The following is a 19,941-nucleotide window of genomic DNA, read 5'->3' as shown; positions in this document are numbered from 1 at the left end:
AGTGTGATGTTTGCTGTGGTTTTGTTTGTTTGTTTGTTTTTTGTTTTTTTTGTTTTTTTAAACTTATGACTTGTATTATGTTGAGGTAGTTTCCTTCTATTCCTAATTTGTTGAATGTTTTCCTCATGGGAGGATGCTGATGTCAAATGCTTTTTCTGCATCAATTGAGATGATTTTGTGGTTTTTTTCTTCCCTCTGTTTTGCTAATGTGGTATATTATATTGATTGATTTTCATATATTGAACCATCTTTGCATTCCAGGAATAAATTGGGGCCTCTGATTTTATTTCCCTTAGTCCCTGCCCATTTCCACATGTGCCAGGGAGGCAGCAAGGAAGAGTGGAAGGTGTGTAGCACCAGCAGAATTAGTGACAGTTCCAGGTATGCTTTTGTTAGCTGTTGGGCCTTGGGCAATAGCATAAGCCTGAGCCTCTCTTTTTCTAATCTGTAAAATGGCAGTAATAACCAACATCCCATGGAGTTGTGATGTTTCTTTGAGCTAATGCTTGTAATGTTGTCTGGTGAATAAGGTGTTTTATAAATGATTGGTGATATTAACATTATCACACCATCGCCATCATCATCATCCTCATCATCATCATCATCCCCTTTGACCAATGTGGGCAGGGAACAGGAATATGCAACATGTAAGACACAGTAGCTCCCCTTTCTGTTTGACAGTCACAGATACACTGAAGGGCCCAGGGCTGAGGAACAAGAGTCCCTATCTTGATACATCTTGCCGTGACCTCCTCAACCCAAGCAGAGTAACAGGGCCATCTTAGGAATAGCACTTTGGTTTTGCAGGAGTCCATTTGGCCCTGCCTGTGTGTGTCAGTGCCCAGCCCTTCTAGAGAGATACCCTGAAGGGGCCCTTTGTGGGAGGCAGTGGCTTCTCCTTGAATGACCTTGGTGAAGGAAGAAGATTGGGCATGGTAACCAGAGGAGGTGGCTGAAGACCTTGTGGGCTGGGCCTTGGTCTGGGATAGCCGCAGGCTCCTGGTCTCTGTCCAGCAGAGACAGTGTGTCTTCTGGGCAGCAGCCCTGTAGCCAGGGAAGGGCGTGAGATGTTTTCTCCCAGGAACAGCAGCTGTCTGTTGACTTTGCCTTCTCAGACCCTGCCCTGGGGCATTTTCCTGTCTCTGCTTTTTGGGAGATCTGTGTGAGTGGGGCACACAGGACATGGTGGAGGCACCCAGGGCAGCCAAGGCCTCAGAGGGAGGAGGATGACATGAGGCCTTGCTTGATGCTTCTTCCAAAACCAATTCTCTCCTCTCAGCAGCCTCCACCTCTCCTGGCTTCACCACCTGTGTCCCTCCTTCCCATTTTCCAGCTCAGTTTCTGTGGGGACTTGGCCCCTGGGCCAGCCTCTCCCATCTTGAAGGCTCTTTCTCTTTCCTTTGCCTGCCTCTTCCACTTCCTCGGGGGCATCGCCTTTTCAGCTTCTCCTCCTCTGGACTTTCTCACTTCTCCTGCTGCCTCATGTCCTCTGTCCGTCTTGCTTCTGTGTCTCTCATGGGGGCACCCTCAGTTTGGGCCTGGGAAGATGTGTCCCTTGCTTCTGCTGTCCCAGCCAGATGTGTCCTCCCTGGGCCACCTGTCTACAGCTCTGGATGACATAGGCTGTTTGTCTTGAGGCAGGAAAAGGCAGTGGCTGGGAGCTGGTGTCAGGTGTGGGCTGAGGCCCCTCCACACCCTGTGACCACATGAGGACCCTGGAGCCTTCCAGTGGTTGGAGGACAATGTTAGGAGGAAGGAAGAGAAGGGGGAGGAAGTTACTGCGGCCCTCTCCCTAGCCCCCATCTCTGTTTCTCTTTCCATTTTCCTGGAAAAGGTAGAAATGAAGGAGGAAGCCAAGGACAGAGTTGGGGAGTGATACAGTAATGATACTAACAGGTGATGCTTCTCCAGCAGTTACTATTCCCCAGGCACTGTACCCAGCTCCGTCCACAGGCCATCTCTTTTCATTGCAAATGACAGCAACAGAACTCCTTCTAGTTTAGGTGAAACAGGGGTATATACAGTTTACAGAGCCAGACTCAGGAAGGGTGGGACCTCTGGTTTGGGAACACTGGAGCCTGAGGCACAGCTAGGAAGCTTTCCGGGCCCCTCCTCCCTGCCTCTCTCCCCTGCCAGCTCTGTACCTGTCAGCTGCTGGCCGACTTCTCCCCCGACAGACTCCTCCTCCTCCCATCCAGCAGGATGCTGAGGTCTTTTCTGCTGTGTCTTTTAGCTACAGGGGAGAAGCTGAGATTGGCAGGCTCCTGTAGACCAGCAGGGTTGGAGTAGGGGCGGAGCAGGCTCTCTTCCAAAAGGGGATGCCATTCACAGAAGAGGGGACTGATGTGGGCACAAAGACCACCTCATCAGACGCTCACTGCTCCCGAGATGCATGCTTTTACCCCCGTCTTGCAGTTACAGAAGCCAAGACTCTGAAAAGCCAAGTAATGTTCCCGAGACCACAGAGCCACGAGTGGCAGAGAGGAGGGAGAGCTGAGTGCTCAGCGCAAGGACCCTGGAGCCAGGTTGCTTGGGATTTAATCTAGGCTCTACTACTTTCTAGCTCTGGAATTTTGGGCAGGTTACTTAACCTTTCTGGCCTCAGTCTGCCCATCTGTGTAAAGGGAATGATCATAATAATAGCTACTGCTTAGGACTAGGGTAGAATGAGTTATATACGTAAACCATTTAGAACAACACTTGGCATAGCATGAGCACCTTATGAATGTTACATATTGTTATCAGAGTGTTTTACAGTTTACAAAGAACCTTCACATGTATTATCTCACTTGACCTTGATCATAGCCTTGGAAAGTGGACAAGGGAATGGACTGACAGATACTGCACTGATTCTGTGCTGCCTACACCCAATGCGCTCACCCTCGGCCTAATCAGCTGCAGGGTTCTGCAACCTGTTTTAAAAAATCCCCCACCCGAATAAACAGCTCTCTGTCCAACAAGGGAGTATCAGTGCTTTCTCAGGGGTGAGCTGGCAGGATTGTACATTCTGCTGTCTCTCTAGCACATGAATATGTGTGAAGCTAGAGATGCTGGGAGCTTGGTTGGTAAATGTTCATCCAGAGGTGGGAGCCCCTGCGTTGTGACTCTCTGCAGAACTGGTTGGACTCTCTCGGGTAGTTGTGTCTTGCGGCCTCAGCCTGCAATGACTGGGATGGGAATGAGAAAACAGGGTGGCAGCTACCTAGGGAAGCTGGGCCCTTCAAAGAACCACAGTGCAGGTGGTCCCTCATGGCTCTTTGCCCCCAACTGGATGTGATCCCTCGTTGTGAGGTGGGGCCCGAGGGCTGGAGTTTGGGGCTGGCTCTGGGATCGAAGGAAACCCATTCATAGCAGGAAAGCTCCCTGCCCTCCACCAACAGCCAGGCAGACAGAGCAGGGCTGAAGTCCAGAATCCTGCACTTATTCTCCAGGGCACCTCTCTTTCCCTGCCTCAGTTTCTTTCCCTGTAAAATGCGTTTGACGATAACAAAAGACCTTCGGCAGACGTGAAGCCCAACTCCTCACTCTCTCACACAGCAGAGCAAGCGGGTGATGAGAACAGGCCTTTCCCATGACCCCAGCTGTGCGGTGAGGGTGAGCTTGGTGCAGGTGGCTATTGCCATAGCGTGGATCTGAGTGTAGTGTATGACCAGACTAAGGATGAAAACAGGGAAGCCCCGGACTGAAAATGATCACAGACAGACTGGTCAGATGTACTGGGAGAGAGGTGGAATCTTTCTATTCCTACGACCTTAGCAAGTCTCACTGGGAGGAAAACAGGGGGAGGGCAGTCTGATTGATTTGTGCTAAGCAAGAGCTTTTGGAGACAAGGGACTGGCTCTGAAGGCTGTTTAAGGCCTCCTTAGGTCTTGGATTTCATGAAAGGGCCACAGGTGCACATTACCAGTGTGCATATACCATCGGGTTATGTTTAAGGATGAAGTGAGAATAAATATTTAAATCACTAAGAATAGTGCCTGGCCTGTATAGTTTGTCGTGATTGTAATGATTACCTCTTGTATCCAGTACAGACCCCCAGACTGGGCCTCAAGTGTGGGTTTTCATCTCAGAATTTTTAGTTCCTCTTAGTTTCTTCCGTGGCATCCGTAGAAGGGCTCCTATGATGCAGGCGGACCTCTGTGTCCAGCCTTCTGGTTCAAGGCCGCTGCCTTGGGAGTGTGCAGTGTGAGTCAGAGGTGGGCTTTGTAAAGGCACAAGGAGCTCCAACCCTGGACCTCCCTCCTCAGGGGATTCACATTCACCACCCAGTGGCTCCACAGTGTCCTGCCAAACTGGGTGTGGCTGGACCTGGGGTTGGGACACACTGGCTTGGGGCGGGAGTCTTACACAGTGCTAGGAGGCAGGAGCTGTATCTTGTAGCCCCATGAGCAAACAGACTTTTGAGCAGCCTCCCAGAAGGGGTTGAAATTGATGCAGAATTGGCCGGGTGTGGTGGCTCACATCTGCAATCCCAGCACTTTGGGAGGCTGAGGTGGGCGGATCACTGGAGGTCAGGAGTTGGAGACTACCCTGGCCAATATGGCGAAACTCCGTCTCTACTAAAAATACAAAAATTAGCCGGGTGTGGTGGCTCGCACCTGTAGTCCCAGCTACTCAGGAGGCAGGAGAATCGCGTGAGCCTGGGAGGAGGAGGTTGCAGTGAGCTGAGATCACACCACTGCACTCTAGCCTGGGACAGAGCGAGACCGTCAAAAAGAAAGAAAGAAAGAAAGAAAGAAAAAAAGAAAGAAAGAAAGAGAGAGAGAGAGAGAGAGAGATAGAGGAAGGAACTGAAGCAGAATCGACCCTCCGTTTTACAAAAACAGAGGATGAACCTGGGCCTTGGCTCTGGGTCCCTGTGGCTTGGGAACTTTGACAGGAGAGTGTTTAGGGCACAGAGTTGGGGGTGTGAGGCTGAGTGTGGTCCTTACCCCTGTTTCCAAGCTGGTGGTCACATGGGACCCAAGGTGAGGGGAGAAAGCAGCCCTGACATGGAGAGGGAGTGAGGGGTGCCGGGCTCAGCCAGGAGGGACCCTGGGAAAGCCCCCTGGAGCTCTGCTGGACATACATCCCCCGAGTGGATGATGACTGTCCTTTTGTCCTTCATTTTCCTTTTAATCCTGCAAGAGAACTTCAGCCAGAGCATCTGAGATGGGAAGCAGAAAAAGGATGGGCAGTTAGGAGAGGAAAAGCACAGCTGTGTGTGAGTAGGGAGGTATTTTGGTTGGATGCCAAGGGCACCCGGATGCCCCAGCCTGGATGGGAAGTAGGGAGACGCTGGAGTGGGGCTGGGGTGGGGTGCCAGGGAAGATCAAGGAGAAGAATATCCAGCCTCTCTAGTACTGAGGCCTCTCTGGGATTCTTTATCATTTGTCTGAAAGCATTATGAGGCTTCAATTCCCATAAAAATAAAACACATTCCAAAGCCAAGCCCAGGGTTTGGGCATTCTCTGCTGGTTTGTACTGACCACTCCCCCAAGTCCCATTCATGAGCATGGAGAATAGAGAACTGACGGTAAGGCTGATAGAGTGCAGGTACGGCCCTTTCATGGAAACAGAGGGCTAAGGAGGCCTTAAAAAGCCTTCAGAGCCAGTCCTTTATCTCCATGAGGTCTTGCTTAGCACAAATAGATCAGACCACTCTCCCCGTTTTCCTCCTAGACAGTAAGACTTGCTAAGGTCTTAGGAATATAAAGATTCCTGGGCTGGTTGTGGTGGCTTATGCCTGTAATTCCAGCACTTTGGGAGGCTGAGGTGGGCGGATCACGAGCTCAAGAGATCGAGACCATCTTGGCCAACATGGTGAAACCCCGCCTCCACTAAAAATACAAAAATTAGCTGGGCGTGGTGTCACGTGCCTGTAATCCCAGCTACTCGGGAGGCTGAGACAGGAGAATAGCTTGAACCTGGGAGGTGGAGGTTGCAGTGAGCCAAGATCGTGCCACTGCACTCCAGCCTGGGCTACAGAGCGAGACTCCGTCTCAAAAAAAAAAAAAAAAAAAAAAAAATTCCACCTCTTTCCCAGTACATCTGACCAGTTTGTCTGTGATAATTTTCAGTCTGGGACCTCTCTGTTTTCATTCTTAATTTGACCTTACGCAATGCAGATCCATGCTGCAGCACTAGCCACCTGCGCCAAACTCACCACATCACCCGGGGATAATGGGAAAGACCTGTTCTCATCACCTGTTTGCCGTCCTGTGTGAGAGAGTGAGCAGTTGGGTCTCATGCCTCCAGAAGACCCGTTCTAGACATGATTCCATCCCTTGCCTTCCCTGAAGCCAGCACCGTCCCCTCCCATCTCCAGTCCACGGTTGTTTTTCAATCCAAGGAGGCTGTCAGTGGCTTCCCTCCTGCCCTCTCATGTCCCTGGCCACCCCATTCCTGCAGGGCCTCGCCTTCTTCCCTGGCTCCAGCCGGGCTGCCCCACTTCCCTTTGGCATTGCTCAGCCTTCCTTTCCCGTGTTCCTCCTGGCCGCTGCTCTGCCAGCCCTGTCCTGCCCACCTCCCAATCCCAGCACATCAAAACAGCAGTCAGGAGTGGGAGGTGTATGTTCTGAGCCCTGCCCCGCCCCTGAATAACTGGATGAATCAGATACCTCATCTCTCTTTGGGCCCCCATTTTCACAAATAAAAAGCAGGAGCCCAATCACTGTAACCGACTGTGATGAGTTGTGTGATGCTAACTCCAGCTGGTAGACCTCACATCTTGGTTATACTCAATATATACACAGTCGAATCTTTTTTTAATAGACTTCTTGTTTGCAAAGATCTAGATACGTCATAGGCTAAATCATATCCCTTCGCATATAATAATAGTCTAGGATAACCAGTTAGACTAAACTGTGGGGCCTAGGCATTCTGCGACCCCATCAAAGGCCCCATTCTGGGATGATCTGTCTGAAGTGAGACCTCATCTTTCTTTGGGGCATCCTGCTAAGACCCAGGCCCGATGACCCCTCAGGGCTTGTCATCCGTGGGCTGAGCCTGCAGGAAAGCAAGCAGGTGGGATGCCAGGGGAGGCGAGTGAAGCTTCGGGAGCAGGGGGAGGGAGGGATGAGGGTGAGATAATGAAGTTTCACTGTAATTTGGAGCCTCTGCATTTTCAAGGGAGGTTGTTTCTGAGTTATTTTCACAATGGTACTGGGTATTCTGATCTACCTCACTGCTGTGTGGAATCAAAAATAATAGAGCATGTTGCTATATCATCAACTAGTGGCTTCTCTTTCTGAGCAGTTTTTACCCAGCAATTAAATGAAATTATGTGACTCAGTATGGGAAGATAATTGCCGGAGAAACTCTTCTGATTGCTTTCTCCCGCACATGCAGCCAGCAGCCAAGCAGGAGGATCAGAGAGGAAAATTAACATGGAAGTGCTGCTGCCACCCGAAACCTCAGCTGCTTGCCAATGTGGAGATAAACGAGAGCATGGAAAGGAGAGGAAAAATGAGCGGAAATGGAATTTGTTCTCATAATACACTCTAGAGGAGGCAGCAACATGTGATTGGTTCCATTCTCCAGATGGGGAGAGTGATCCAAATGGTCTAGAGGGGAAGAGTTGGGCAGCAGGAGAGTGATGCAGCCAGGGAGTCCCCCACTCCAGCAGTGATGATTTCTCAGGGCCCCTTTGCCGGCGAGCCAGGTCCTCAGGCCCCCAGGCAAAGGTCCAGGGCCCAGTGCCCATGCAGCAGTGCACGCCCTGTTCCTGTGCCCTCTCCACTCACTTCAGCCTTGGATCTCCCTCCCCCAGTGACTCCTCCTTCCTCTCTTCCATCTACCCCTTAGACTCTCTCGCCCGGAACTGAGATTTATCACTGCCAAGCCTCTTATCCTCCCCACCCCAGCCAGCCTCCAGCAGCCTGGCTTCCTCCCTGGAAGGAGGGAGAAAGGAATGTGTGGTCACTGGGAGGGTGGGAGGTGCGGAGGGGTGGTACATGAGATGGAAGGGAAGCCAAGCTGGGTGCAGCAGTGAGACAAAGGCATTCTGTGGCCCTTCAAAGGTTCTGTGTGTGTACTTGGCCACTCCACTCAGGGGCAGCGTCAACAGTATCACCGATGAGATTTTTTAAAATGGGTTTAGGGCCCACCTCCCCCGCCCCCGTGGGGGCCCATGCTGAGGTGTGGTTGATGTAGCCCAGGCTGGGACAGCAGCTTGGAGGAGTAGAGAATTGGTCACTTTTCAAATTTGTGACAGTATTTCTTTTCACACTGTAACTTGATCAGAAATATTTTCTTTAGAATACAAAGGCAGGTCTTAACTCTTTAGCTTGGCACTCAAGAGCCTCTGCAATCTGATTCCAACCCTCTTATCTGAGTTCTCACCACCTACCCCGTCATGCTTTACTCCAACTGGGTTGTTCACTGTTTTGGAAGGTATCTTACACTAGAAATGGCAGCTACTTGGTAGGTTGCTGTCACAGCTCCCTCACAGGCAATGCAGACATTACTGGTGGATGAAGGCCATCTCCTGTTGGACCTCATTTGGGGAAGCCACTTTGGACAGCTACTATGGAATGAAATGCCTTAAGGCGAAACTTGAACTGATCTTGAACTTGAACTGTATCTCATTTGTTATTCCTACTTCCTGTTTCCCCTCTCACTGCTTTTGCTCATGCTGTCTTCTCTGCCGGAATGCGTTTCCTCTACTCTCTCCCTCCCCTTGTCTATCAAAATCCTACCCTGCTCTTAAGGTTCAGCTGGAATGTCAGTTCCTTCATAGAAACTTCCCTGGCTCCCTGTTGAGCTCTCTGCTCCCCCTTCTCTCTGGACTATTGTTGCATGGCGTCTCTACCTCTTGGGAAGTTCTCTTCATATTTGCTGATGGATCAGAGCCCTTTGCCACCAAATCCTACCTCTCCTTGGTAGCTGAGGCTGTATCTTGTTCACCTACTTATCCTTTGCAGAGCCCATAATAGTATGGTCCTTTCTAGCAGTTCAGTGTTTACTTGTATAATGGATTCGAACCTGAGAATCAATGGAGGTGATTGTTGGAGTTTGAAAGGAAGGCACAGCAGCAACCTGAACTGCTGCGCATTGTGCCTGGTGGCCCAGAGCCATTGACATGTGCTTTCCCTATTCCCAGGGGGCAGGAGGAGCCCTATTGCCAACACCACAGGCCCTCTTCCGGCTAGAGCTGGTCAAGAAGACACTATGGGAAGCCTGGTCCATTTGTCCCTCCCTCTGTTGCCTCACATCCAATATTCACACCATGGCCCCCAAGATTTGAAGACCTTAATGTGTTGTTTCATCTTCCACATCTTGACTCCAGTCTCACTCCTCACTGGCTGAGCAAGGGGCAGGTGTAATTTGGAGATGGGACTTGGGCTAGGAAGTAGCAGTAAAGTGGAGAAAGAAAGAGAGAAGGAGAGAGGGAGGGAGATGTTTTACAAATAGCAGATGCTCAAAACTTACTTTATTTCATACTTTGATTGAAGATATTTTAGGACTGTATGACTGCCTGAATCATAAGGGGACTTTCCATTATAAAATAATTAATCCCAGGTTTATTATTACACAGCTTGGTTTAAAGAAGGAATGAAAATCATCCAATCATAAGTCACCATTACTCTCCCCACACCAAACACTACCAAAAAGACAAAACAAAACAAAAACCCCATGAGATAACTGGGCCAGGCATGGTGGCTCATGCCTGAAATCCCAACACTTCAGGAGGTTGAGCCAGAAAGATCACATGAGGTCAGAAGTTCGAGACCCAGCCTGGCCAACATGGTGAAACCCTGTCTCTACTAAAAATACAAAAGTTAGCTGGGCATGGTGGCGCGTGCTCGTAGTTCCAGCTACTAGGGAGGCCGAGGCGGGAGGATCACTTGAACTCGGGAGGTGGAGGTTGCAATGAGCCGAGATTGTGCCACTATACTCCAGCCTGAGCGACACAGTGAGACTCTATCTCAAACAAACCAAAACAAAACAAAAACTAGCACTGGAGTATGTAAAGCATAGCCAGAACTTAAGCCATAGTTGCACTTAGAGTGAACACTCGTTGACATTACTGCATTCTGTAGGCTAATCAGCATTGAGCCCATCTAGGTTGGGAAGCCAAACCTGAGACTACCTGCATGAAGCCGAGAACCATTGAGAGGGACTAAAGTGATCTCAGGTTGGTATCTGCTGGCCCCAGGCTGCCCCCAGCCATGAAAAAGCAAAACAAATGCTCTCTGAAAGAAAGTGCCCCATTTTAGGACTGTCAGTTTCCCACAGATTAAAATGTAGCAAACATGAGCTCACAATCAAATATATTACCAAACACAAGAAAAAACAAGTCACTGTCATTGAGAGGCACAGAAACAAAATGTAGATTTTGACCCCCAAGGATTTAAGAGTTTGGAATTATCAGATGCAGAATATAAAATAACTGTAAGAAATGTTAAAATAATAAGAGATGAGAACACAAAATGAGTGAACAACAAAGACTAACACAAATGACCAGGCAATTTCAAAAAGAACCAGATAGAACCTTTAGAAATTAATAATATGATCATTGAAACACAAAAGTAAATGAATGGGTTACGCAGCAAATAAATACAGTTAAAAAGGAAGTCAGAAAATGGAAAACTAATATGAAATAATTACCTGGAATGTAGCACAGAGAAACAAGGAAGTGGAAAATATGAAAGAGCAGTTAAGTGATATGGAGAATAGAATGAGGATGTCTAACCTGCTTCTAGTCACAGTCTCAGAAAGAGAAAATGGGAAGAATGGAGGAGAGGCCATATTTGAAGAGATAATGGCGTAAAGTTTTTCATAACAATGAAAAGGATGAACCTATAGGTAAAGGACTTTCAAGTCTGATGAAATCCACAACAATCAGTTCTATGTTGTGTTTCAGACTTGCAATGAAACTCACAACAGCAAACACACATACACACACGCAAATAAAATAAAAGGAGGCAGAGAAGAAAGACAGGACATCTATAAAGGAATGATGATATAAGCAGCAGACTTCTCAACAGCAATCATGGAAGCCAGATGGCAGTGGAATAACATCTTAAAAGTGCAGAGCAAAAATAATTATCAGCCTAGAATTGTGTACATAGCCAAACTACCTTTCAAGGATAGGATTGTATTAGTTTTCTACTGCTGCATAACAAATGATCACAGACCCAGCAGCTTAAAGCAACACATATTTATTATGTCATGGCTTCTTTAGGTCAGAGGTCTGGCACAGCTTAGCTGAATTTTCTGCTTCAGCATCACACCGAGCTACAGTCTAGGTGCTGGCTAAGGTTGTGGTCTGATAAGAGAATTGACTGGGGAAAGATCTGCCTCCAGACTCCCTCAGGTTGCTGGCAGTATTCATCTCCTTGTGGCAGAAGAACTGAGGTTCCCATCTTCTTGCTGGCTTCTGGCCAGGGGCAGCTGTCAGCTGCTAGAGGCTTCCCACAATTCCTTATCCTGTGCTCCTCTCCGTAGCCTGTCTCATGACATAGCAGCTTGCTTTTTCAAGCCAGCAAAGGAGAAAATTCTCTAGCTCCAGCCTGCAAGATTGAGGCTTATATGATACAATATCATCATCTGAGAGCTGTCCTTTTGCCACTTTTGCCACATTCTGTTGGTTAGAAGTATGTTGCAGCTCCTGCCAGTATTCAAAAGAAAGAGATTACTCAAAGCCTTCAAAGCTGGAATGACTGGGGATCGCCTTAGGGTCTCTTGCCACAAAGGTGAAATGAAAACATTTCCAAATAAACAGAAACAGAGTTTCTGACTAACAGATCTTCATTAAAGAAAATTTTGAAAGATGTTCTTCAGGAATAAAGAAAATGGCTTCAAGGATGACTAACATTCAAAAACAATGGTGAGCAAATGAGTACATATGTTGTAAATTCATTATCTGTTGCTGCATAGCAAATTACTTCCAAACTCAGCAGCCTAAAATAGCAAATGTTTGATATTTCACACAGTTTCTGAGGGTACAGAATCAGGGAGAATCTTCACTGGGTTGTTCTGGCTCAAGGTCTTTCATGAAGCCAGAAGATCTGTTTCCGAGCTCACTTATGTGGTTCATGGCAGGCTGTATTTCCTAGCAGTCTTTCGGAGTGAGGCCCCCACATGGGCCTCTCCACAGGAGTGCCTGAATATCCTTAAGACATGGCAGCTAGCTTGACTCAGAACAAGCAATCTGAGAGAGAGAGAGAGAGAGAGAGAGAGAGAGAGAGAGAGGGGCTGTGTTGTTTTTTATAACCTCATATTGAAAGTGACATACCATAACTTCTGCATATTTTACTGGTATACAGACCAACCCTGGTGCAACGTGGGAGGGGACTGTACAAGGATCTGGATACCAGGAGACACTGGGAGCTATCTTGCAGGCTGGTTACTACACACATGGTTGAATCCAAACAAACATAGTTTTCATGAAGTACAAATATTAGTATCTATTTTATAGAATTTTAAAAAGAACTGAAATATTGTCCAATAATAGCATATGTATCAGGAATGGGGTGATTTGTATTTTTGTGTTTTCAGGGAGGGTATTCTGCCTAATAACTACTATAGGTATTAACTCTGAATTTTTTTACATTGAATACACATGGAAAAATTAAAAAGATAACCACTAAAAGGTTAAAATAGTTTCTATAATTTCTAAACCGTAGAGGGAGAAAAGCAATAAGAAAAAAAAGCAAACTAGGCTAGGGGCAGTGGCTCATGTCTGTAATCCCAGCACTTTGGGAGGCCAAGGCGGGCAGATCGCCTGAGCCCAGGAGTTCAAGACCAGGCTAGGTAACATAGTGAGACCCGCCCCCGCCCACTGCCAAAATAAAAATAAAAATAACTAATCCAAAAAAAAGAAAGAGCAGGGAAAGAAAAAGAAACAAGCACATTCCCGCAGGGAAAAAACAGATGGCAGAAAGCAGGCCAAATATATCAATAGTCACAATAAGTAAATTAAATGGAGTAAACTTGACAATTAATACAGAAAGCTTGACAATACAGAATTTTTCAAAGATCCAGCTCTTTGCTGTTTATGAGATGCACACACAACACATAAGGACACAGAAAGGTAGAGAGTAACATAGAATTTAAGGCAGGGAGGATCACTACATAATTCTAAAAGACCCAACCCACAGGACAGTAACAGTTTTAAACTATCTGTTAGACTATTCTAAGAGACATGTTATCGGCCAGCTTCAGGTCTGCTCTGCCCATGCTCAGTAAATCTCAGTAAATCAATCACTGTGACACAGATTTTGCAAAAGAGAAAAGATTTATTCAGAAGGCCACCAAGCAAGGAGGCAGGAGAACAGCTCTCAAATCCGCCTCTCCAAAGATAAGGCTTAGGGATATTTACTGGTAAGGGAAGTGGGGTGGTCTGAGGCATAGGGAAAGGTGATTGGCAGTGGGGAAGAATGAAACGGCAGATTCATTCTGAGCAAGCGTAGTCAGGGTTCGTGGCATTCCATAGGACATATGTGCAGGAAATGGTGGCGTTAGTATGACCTGAGGGTGGAGTTTTTAGCCCTCTGATGTCAAAAGGCTACCCTTTGGGGCACTTGCAGACGTCCAGTGGAAGGGTGAGTGGTCTCATCCTGTTTGAACAGGACAGGAGCTAGCCCAAATTCCTGAAAAACAACTGAAGTAACCATTACCAGGGTGGCCTATGAATGTTATCTATAAAGTAACCAGTGAAGGTTAAGTTTCAGCATTCAGTGGCAAGGCCTTCAGCTACCACGGCCTTCAGCTTCATGGAAAAAGAGAAAAAAAATAAAATAACAAAAAGCAAGCAACCAAAAGCAAGCAGTGCAGGCAGACCTGATCAGATTAACCCCTTGGTTTTAAAATATGGGGATACATTTATAAATGCTTCCACTTAGCTGTAGATTTTAAAGTGCCGATCTTGATTTTTGGTAGGTGAAACAGTCAAAAAAAAAAAAGAAAAAGAAATTTAAACACAGTTGATAATCTTAATTTATAAGCATATAGAACTTTCTTCTCAACCATGAAGGAATTCACAGTTTTCCAAGCATACATGGAAAATAATTCTTTTAATAACTGACCATGTACTAGGTCATAAAGCAAGTCTCAGTACGTTTCAAGGCATCTGTACATCATACAGACCATGTTTTCTGACCTTGGTGCACTTAAGCTAGAAGTCAATAACAAAAGCAAATAAAAATCACTGTGTATTTGGATATTTAAAACACATACTTCTTTTTTTTTTTTTTATTATACTTTAAGTTCTAGGGTACATGTGCACAACGTGCAGGTTTGTTACATATGTATACATGTGCCATGTTGGTGTGCTGCACCCATTAACTTGTTTACATTGGGTGTATCTCCTAATGCTCTCCTTCCCCCACCCTCCCCACAATAGGACCCGGTGTAAAACACATACTTCTTAATGCATAGGTAAAGTAAGAAATTGTAATGGAAGTTTAAAGTATATTGAGAACTAAACAATCCAACCTTGATGGAGTACTTTCACCCCATTATAGAAGCTTTGAAGTGTGGTTTTTCATTATTGTTTAGTTCTTAGTATTATACTTTAAAAGCACTTAGAGGGAACATTGCAGTCTTAAATGCTTATATTGGAAAATAAGAAAAGCTAAATATTAATGAACTAGGTATCCAACATAACAAGATAAACATAAAAAGAACGATAGAAGAAACCCAAAGATCGTATAAGGGCAGAATTAAGAAAATTTTAAAACATACAATAAAAATAATTAATAAAACCAAGAGTTGGTTTCTCTGAAAAAACTAATAGCATCGTTAAACCTCTGGTGAAACTGACCAAGGAGAAAGGGAGTTGTCACAAGTAACATCAGGAATGAAAAAAACGGGCATAACTTTATGGCAATACATTTGAAAGCAGAAGAGGGAAAATGCCTTTAAAAATTATAACTCACTAAATTTATTAAAGAAGAAATAGGTATCTGGAGAGTGCCATAACCATTAATTAATTGAATGGGCCATTTAAGATCTTCCCACAAAGAAAATCCCAAGCCTAGATGATTTTACAGGTTAGTTCCACCAAACACTCAAAGAACAGATTATTCGAATCATCTGCAAACTCTCTCAGGGAACTAGCAGGAGAGTGGATACTTGTTCTGTGAGGCCAGTACTGCCATCCCCAAACCAGGCAAGGTTAATACAATAAAATAAAAACTGCAGACCAATCTCACTCATGCACATAGATGCAAAAATCCTAAACAAATGTCATTAAGCCAAATCCAGCTGTTTATTAAAAAAAAAAATTGGTTTCATCTCAGAAATGCAGGGATGATTTAACACTTGATAATCCATACATATAATTTACTTCACTGGTAGATTTAAGGACAAAAACCATAGAAATAGAACACTCGTTTATAATTAACATAAAACAGAAACATCTTGGAAACCAGGATTAAAGGGGAACTTTCAAAGCATTAGAAAAACTCCATTTAAAATCAGTAGTAAGACTGTGTGTGAGTGTGTACGTGTTGTGTGCGTGTGTGTTTGCTATTGTTTCTATTCTGCATTTCACTGGAATTCCTACCCGGTCCACTAAGACAAGAAATAGAAATAAACGGTGTGAGAATTAGAAAGAAGGAACAATATCATTTAAAGATGATATATCTACAGAGAAAACCCAAAGGCATCTCTAGGTAAGTTATTACAAATAATTCGAGAGTTTAACAAGATTATTGGGTTTAAGATCAATATGTAAAAATCAGTTGCTTTTCTCTCTACCAGCAAAAATTAGAAAACACACACAAGGTGACATTTAAAGCAGCAATAAAAATGATAAGGCACTTAGGAATGAATCCAACAGAAAGTGTGCAACACCTATATGAAAGCATTTATGGAACTTTATTGAAAAGGACCTAAACAAATCAAAAGATTTATTTATAGACAGGAGACTCAAGATCAGAAATATGTCATTTCTCCCCAGGTTGTTCTATAGATAGATCCATTGCAGTTCCCATGAAAATCCTAACAGTTTTGGATGAATTTGAAAAGCTAATTCTGAAATTCAAGACCAAAAAACCAAGAATAATGAAGACATTCCTGAAGAAAGAGGAGGAGAGGGAAGAGGAAAAAAAAAGATGGGAGCTTCTCTTTCAATGTGGCAAGATTACTATGAAGCTGTCATAACTGAAACACAGCAGTTTTAATGCAGTACAGACAAATTGACCAATAGACCCAAAGAGAAAGCCCAGAAACGGATGCACACCAAATAGAAATCAGATATGTGACAAAGGTGGTAGAGCACATCATGAGGAAAAGGGGAGGCAGTCCGCCACTAAAACCAGGTTACAGTACCAGCTATCAGCATGGGAGAAAGTAAAACTAGACTCCTACCTCACACCATACACAAGCATCAGTTCCGGATGTCAAGTAGATTTAAATGTAAAAGACAAAGCTTTAGGGGTTTTAGAAGAAAACTCTGACCTCAGGGTGAAAAAAGATGTCTTAAGACACAAAAATCACAGCATTCAATTATGTTAGAATTAAGAAATTATGTTCAACAGAAGACAATTTTTAAAAATGAAAAAATAAGCCACCAACTGGAAGGAGATATTTGCCATACTTAATGACAAAGGTTTAGTATTCAGAATAAGAAATTAACAACAAAAATAATGTCAACTCACTTGAAAATGGGCAAATGACATGAAAAACATATCATTGATGAAGAAACAGGAATGACAAACATGGAGCCCAACTCTATTACAATGTAATCACATTAAAACCATCTTTTACCTCTAGATTGGCAAAAATGAAAATATCTGACAACAGAAAATATCCACAACAGGTTGTAGAGCTATGGGGACAGTGATATGCAGCTGGTAGGATATTATCATGGAGATGACTGCTGTGGAGGACAATTTTAAATCATTGTGTAAAGTGGGCAGTTTGTATACTATACAACCCAATGAATGACTTCAGTCCTAGGCTTATGTCTAGGACGTAACTATTCAAACTGCCAAGTGTGACCCATTAAGGAGCCTTGAAATATTTTTTGTAAAGAAACAGAATAAAATAGAAAATAAAGTATCTCATTCATACTAAGTATTATTTTGTGATAATTGCTTCTGGTACACATGAATATGTGTTAGTGCTGGGTTGCAATGTAGAATGTATTTCTTACAGGAGTGGTGATCAAAGAATCGAAAAACTGTTTCCTTAGAATTATTGCATGTGTGCCTGAGCAGTATACACAAAAATGTCCACAACTCCATTGTTTGCAATAGCATAAAATTGAGGGGAAAAAAAAACACACATCCATTAGCAGGAGACTAGAGCGATACATGATCATTTACCTGCACAATGGAATATTACACCACACTGAAAATGAATGCACTATAGCTAAATGTAACAGTGTCAGTGACCCATAGAGGCATAATGTTGAACAGAAAAAGCAAGTTTCAAAAGACTGTAAACATGATATTATAATTATGAAGTTCAAAAAAGCTACACTAAACAACATAATATTTAGATATATGTACGTGTTAAATATATTTTTAAAACGAAGAGCAAGGTGAATAACCATACAGTGGAATATTATTCAGCCGTAAAGAGAAATAAAATACAAATACATGCTACAATGTAGATGAACCTGACAACATTCTGCTAACTTGAAAGCCAGACACGGAAGTCCATGTATTTTATTATTTCATTTATGTGAAATGTCCAGAATGGGCAAACCCATTGAGACAAAAAGTAGATGAATGGTATCAGGGTCGAAGGGAAGGGGAGTTGGGGGTGACTGCCGACGGATACAAGTTTCTTCTTGGGATGATGAAATGTCTTGGAACCTGAGATCGGTCACGAACGCACAACTTTGTGAATGTTCTAAAAATCACTGAACTGTACAGTTTAAAATGGCAAACTTCCTGGTGTGTGAATTGTATATTTTAAATTGTGAAAAGAACACTTACTATGAGATCTATCCTCTTAACATATCTTGAAGTGTGCAATTCAATATTGTTAATTATGCTGTACAGTGTTATACAGCAAATCTGTAGCACTTACTCATTTTTCATAACTGAAATTTTGTATCTGTTGATTGGCAACTTTTTAAAAGAAGAGCAAGGGAATGATTAAAAATACATATTTTCAGCCAGGCGTGGTGGCTCACGCCTGTAATTCCAGCGTTTTGGGAGGCCGAGGTGGGTGGATCTCCTGAGGTCAGAAGTTCGAGCCTGACCAACATGGTGAAACCCTGTCTCTACTAAAAACACAAAAAATTAGCTGGGTGTGGTGGTATGTGCCTGTAATCCCAACTCCTTGGGAGGCAGAGGCATGAGAATTGTTTGAACCCAGGAGGTGGAAGTTGCAGTGAGCCGAGATCGCACCATTGCATTCTAGCCTGGGCGACAGAGGGATACTCAGTCTCAAAATAAACAAAATAAATAAATAAATACATAAATAAAATTAAAAAATATATATTTTCGGGATACTGGCCACCTCTGGGAGAAAGGCAGGGGGATGGGGTGGAGGGAAATAGAGGTCACTGCAGCAGTCTTTGTAAAGCTCCATTTCCTAAGCTGCTGGTTATTGGTGTTTCTATTATTACTATGCCTCATTATATGTGTGTGTTACATACATTTTTATACATATAAAATACAGTGTAGCATTCAAAGGAAATACAAATGTGAAATGAGATAGCATTAAAAGCAAATTACCGCCTTTTGATAAAGGCTTTTTGAATCAAGGTTTGGGCCTTGACGTGGCTATGGATGCAGTCGTTCTGACCCCTGGTGGCTGAGAGGTGAAGTGCAGTGGTGGCTGCTTGCTCAAGGCCACGGGGAGGTAGGTAGTGACCGTGCTGGGGGCAATCAGGGTCCTGGACTGGGTGGATGTCCAGGGGTTCAGGCCACTGCCGGTTTCACCCCACATGGAAAACAGACCCAGCCTTGGGATTTCCTGGTTCAGCAAAAGCCTCTCTCTCCTCTCTGGCTCTTAACCATGCTCCTGAAGTGTGTCCTGCCATTGAAATCTATCCCTGGGTGCCACCTCTTGGCCCTGCCTCCTGCTTCCACCAGGATAGCCCACCTGGGGCCACCCACCCAGAGACCAGGACTGATGAGCTCCTGAGCAGAGATCTCCGCATCCTCTGGGGAAGCAGAGGCTGGGGTGCTGAGGCTTAGAGAACCAGCCTTCAAACTCCTTTTATTGAATCAAACCATCTTTCTGGAGGATTCTGAACCAAAGCCTGTGGGAAGAGCTGACTTGGGCACTTTTGAGGTGTGATGTGAGGGGCACCTGAAGGAGGGCTGTCAGTGCTTAAGGGCCCAGGAAACCGCAAGTCTCCTCCCCACCTAGCTGGCTAGACTAGAGGGACGTTGGTTTACTGGCCCCATTTAATCTGATATTAAGAGACATTTCTGACAGGGTATTGGCTGTCAGAATGAACTAGAGATGGCGACAGAAGGCCTTAATGAAATAAAGATGGCCACAGAAGGGTGGCCTGTAGAGAAGGACACAGATGAGATACCAAAGTCACGTCCCACAGGCAGTGTGGTGGAGGAGTTACTATGCTGGGTTAGGATCTAGGCCCTGCTACTCACTCTGGTGCCTGTCAGCCTCATGAAGCTTCAGGTTCTCAGCCTGCATTAGTTGTAGTGATTGCTAATTGTACTAACTCAGTTGTGCCAATTGAATTAATAGATGCATAGCATTCTCTAAGAGTCCAAGAAATGTCAACTGGTGGTGGCTCACGCCTGTAATCCCAGCACTTTGGGAGGCTGAGGCAGGTGGACCACGTGAGGTCAGGAGTTCGAGACCAGTCTGGCCAACATGATGAAACCGCGTCTCTACTAAAAATACCAAAAATTAGCCTGGCATGGTGGCACATGCCTCTAATGCCAGCTACTCAGGAGGCTAAGGCAGGAGAATCGCCCGAACCTGGGAGGCGGAGGTTGCAGTGAGCCAAGATCAAGCCACTGCACTCCAGCCTGGGCAAGAGAGTAAGACTGTCTCAAAAAAAAAAAAAAAAAAAAA

The 19,941-nt window shown here is 44.9% G+C and overlaps 1 protein-coding gene across 14 annotated transcripts in view; it reads left to right on the top strand.

Moving 5' to 3' along the window:
* Positions 1-19,941, top strand: part of FXYD6 (FXYD domain containing ion transport regulator 6) — a 40,722-nt gene that overhangs the window by 14,078 nt on the left and 6,703 nt on the right. The window contains exons 2-3 of one of the 14 annotated variants that reach the window (XM_011964839.1): positions 5,128-5,203; positions 18,654-18,754. The exons of 9 other annotated variants lie outside the window; for them this stretch is intronic. The gene's annotated coding sequence lies outside the window, so the exon portion shown is untranslated. Of the gene's footprint in view, positions 1-296; positions 382-5,127; positions 5,204-10,022; positions 10,118-18,653; positions 18,755-19,941 lie in introns of all 14 variants that reach the window. 4 more of the 14 variants (XM_011964837.1, XM_011964840.1, XM_011964847.1 and 1 more) reach the window with 4 other exon arrangements.

This window comes from Mandrillus leucophaeus, unplaced genomic scaffold, assembly GCF_000951045.1.
Source record: "Mandrillus leucophaeus isolate KB7577 unplaced genomic scaffold, Mleu.le_1.0 Scaffold71, whole genome shotgun sequence".
Taxonomy (NCBI): Eukaryota; Metazoa; Chordata; class Mammalia; order Primates; family Cercopithecidae; genus Mandrillus; species Mandrillus leucophaeus.
Note: the sequence above shows the minus strand (reverse complement) of the source record. Positions and strands in the feature narration are given on the sequence as shown.